Source organism: Epinephelus lanceolatus, chromosome 13 (assembly GCF_041903045.1).
Source record: "Epinephelus lanceolatus isolate andai-2023 chromosome 13, ASM4190304v1, whole genome shotgun sequence".
Lineage (NCBI taxonomy): Eukaryota > Metazoa > Chordata > Actinopteri > Perciformes > Serranidae > Epinephelus > Epinephelus lanceolatus.
Genome location: NC_135746.1, coordinates 19,203,331 through 19,206,844, shown reverse-complemented (window position 1 = coordinate 19,206,844; position 3,514 = coordinate 19,203,331). Strand labels below are relative to the sequence as shown.

The window sequence follows — 3,514 nt, the reverse complement described above, 5'->3', positions numbered from 1 at the left end:
GTGAACTCGCTCAGGTTTTTAGCTCATTTATTGGCGATAAATGGGTATTCTGGTTATGTTAGGGCAGCTTTTGATATGGCTATACAGCGCTGCATGATGGGATATGTGCCGATTTTTCGCAAGTAAAATACTATTTATTTTTGTCAGCCTTAGTACAAAAAAGTTTCTTGTATATGAACGTCGTGTAGATTATCAAAGCCTTTATAGTGTGTGGTTTTGGTCATGTCTATAAATTGCCAGCACCATGAGTTATCATCGTATGACTGTGAATGAGTGCCCTGTGTGAGCGCTGTACAAGTCATACTTACCTGGCAGGGGAGATACCATGATCATGAAGGTGGTTCACCCAGGGCGAGGCTCAGTCATTGCACTCCGATTGAGCTGACCTCTGCGAATTCCCCAAATGTGGGAATCTCGACTGCATAATTTCTGGTAGTGGGGGACTGCGTTCGCGCTCTCCCCTGATAACACTGTGGAAAAACAATGAAAAACAGGGCTGATACAGAGAAAAATAATATGTGCTTATTACGATAGTATATTACGTTCAAGGTTTCAATAATAACTTCGGTGACGTTATTAAACTGAGCATTATAACACGAGAGTGAGTGTAGTTGTATTTCAGGCTATAGTCTCATGCTTACAACTGAATCCCATCCGTGCTGATATTCAGTACAACAGCTCGACCTGTTTCTTTCATACATTTCTACATGCGCCATTTATCAACAGTAAAAAGTGGCAACATGTTATAATTTGTTTGTCTTTTTAAGGATTTCTGTGGCTCCGCGAGCATACATATCGACACACTCGCTAGCTCCTTTTATTGTTAACTCGGCATACACTTTACCACAGGCCAGCTGCTGTGTATCATGTAGGTAACATTTGTGTTTTTCCATTTATTTTGAACCAGTTAAATAAGCCTGTTGACCGTCGCTTCGGATGAATACGTTTGACGCTGATGAGTTAACAGCTTCATCAGCACGTTGCGTCGTCTTCTGATGTTAAATGAGCAAACCTGGATATTTGCAGTGAAGTGTTCAGGCTTCTTTCCATCCCCTCGTCATTTTCTGACCATTCAGAGTTTAACTCAAATGCTATTTGTGGTGAAATGTTTAATTTTGCGGTGCAAAGTTTATTACGACGACCCTTCGTGTCGGCTCATTAACGGTTAACACAGTCAACGGCTCAGAACACCTGTAAGTGATACATGCATAGTTAAAATTGCTTGAATGGAGTGTTGTGTTAATACTAATAAAAGTTGGTATCATATGTAGCAATTTTATTGATGTAGCAATTTTATTTTATCTTTTATTTATCTATTATTATCTTAATTTTTAATTTTTTACTTTTTTCTCTTTAATCTTATTCTATTTAATGTCCTTTGTTTTTGTCTTGTGCTGCTGTGATACTTGAATTTCCCCCCTGGGAGATCAATTAAGCAATATCACACGAGAGGGAGTGATGTTGTACTGTGATATCGTCGCGGCTGTGATTCGGTCGTAGGCACGAGGCCGCAGGTCAACAGTTAAATAAGCAAGGCTGATTAAGAAATGTTGAAAAATGAGGACAAAATAGATAATTTAAGCATTTTATTTGTCTTCCGCCAACAAAAATAGTTCCCCCGGGACTCCGCTGTCACCGTTGCTATGTAACGCAGACATGGTGCGCCAGGCACTAACTCTTTATACACATTTATCAGCACGTTTCCATTAACTGTGCAGCCGGTGAAATAAGTCTCTGGTGACTGCATGGTGGACTGTCACTTCACAGGCACAGCCGACTCTGCCTTCTGATCTGACAGTATGTTGCTTTTCTCCAAGTCACTGAGCTCTGCTGATGAAACAATGACAAACCTGGATGTGTGCTCAGATGGATTCAGCTTCTCCTCTCCCTCATCTTCCTCTGATGACCATTCATAGTTCAATTCAAAACTTATTTTAGGAAATAAATCCATATTTTTGGCTGTTTGACAGTGGATGAATTAATTAGCCTACAACGCAACTGCTGACCTAACTGACACTAACCGTCAGTTTTGATTTGATTGTTGATTGCAATCAGCTGTGAGGCGGAGTGATATATACAGAGTGAAATAACCGTGATGTTGTACTCCAATATCATCACGGTTTTACTGTCTCTCGACCAATCAGATTGCAGGGCCGGAACTAACTGTTGTATAATAAAGTATATCTTATACCATGTCACACCATAAATGGTAATAATCATGTAAAGATTGCTGTGGTAACTTAATGGACACCTCTCCCAAACTGCGCGTTTACAATTTGTTGGTGTGTTTTTGTAGCCATAGAAATCATATTGAACCGCAAGTTATAGTCACAACGAGGAGAGAAGGAGTCTCCCACTTCACTTGTCAGTCAGCATCGCTTCTCAGTGTCCACTCCATGCATGGTCCAGGTATTGCAGTGCCTCCAGGAACGGTGCCCCCCTCCCCATTCTGACTGTACAATATAAAGATTATTTTCTAGGAGAGATGCTATAGTGCTAGCATCTCTTAGCCAAATGTATTCACTGTAAATGTGGGGCGCAAGCTTTCTAAACTCACATGTTATAAGTTGCACATTTCTTAAACTTTTGTTTGGCAATTTTGGTTACTTTGAGCTTTTCTACAATGTCTGTACTTTTCCTTGTAATTGCAGGAGACTGCAAAGTGGAGACACGTCACATGTATCTCACTGGAAACTGAATGGAACCAGTACCTGTTGAGCGAGTCAGGAGACTGTAAATGGAGAAGTGCTGTGTTCACATTTAATTTTCACATGTGAGAAAAGCATGAACGTATTTGTTTTTTCCTGAACAGATGCTCAAACTGGCCTGGTATTGTTGTGTTGTGTAACTTAATCACCCTTGGCTTTTAAAAGGAGCAGTGATTTCTGTCACATTATTATATTTATTTCAATCCATTCCATTAGTTTCACACAGAGAAACATAGAGATAGGCTCCGTAAGGGATAATGTATAGTGAGCTGGTGACTGTTGAAAAATAATTCCTAACAAGATTGGAAGGGTTCCAATCCCCTGAAGGGAGTTATTTTATTAGAACATGGCTTACTACTAAAACATTCAGTGATGACACAGTGACACAAAATAATGATTAAAGCACGTTTTATTGATTCAAAATTTGCAAAAAGAAATGTGTCTGTACTCTATATCCATGGCAACGGCAGCCTAATGATAATTAATATTGAATTGGACGTTTCCGTTTATCGTGAAGTGAGAGAGGGAGAATGTTTTAGGATGTTGATGTTGATTGTTTTTTCTTCCTCTCCTTCCACCGCGCCATTTGCTGTACCTGAAAACACAATTGTTACAACTGTTACAACTGGCATCAGTATTATTAAATTGCTGACAGTTTAGTGACAGAGGAGAGGCGTTCACCAGACAAACTGCTGCTGTTTTCTGGAGCGGAGGAGAGGATTTTACTCCACTTCTCCCGGTCGGAGATGCTGGGTGCCCAGTAGCTGCAAAGGCTGCCCTCACATTTATGGCCAGTGACCGACATG

The 3,514-nt window shown here is 40.3% G+C and overlaps 1 non-coding gene across 1 annotated transcript; it reads left to right on the top strand.

Annotated features, from left to right (window-relative positions):
- Window positions 1-300: 300 nt before the first annotated feature.
- On the top strand, window positions 301-464 carry LOC117271319 (U1 spliceosomal RNA). Its single transcript, XR_004502868.2, has one exon. It is a non-coding gene; the product is annotated as a U1 spliceosomal RNA (small nuclear RNA).
- The last annotated feature ends 3,050 nt before the right edge of the window (window positions 465-3,514 follow it).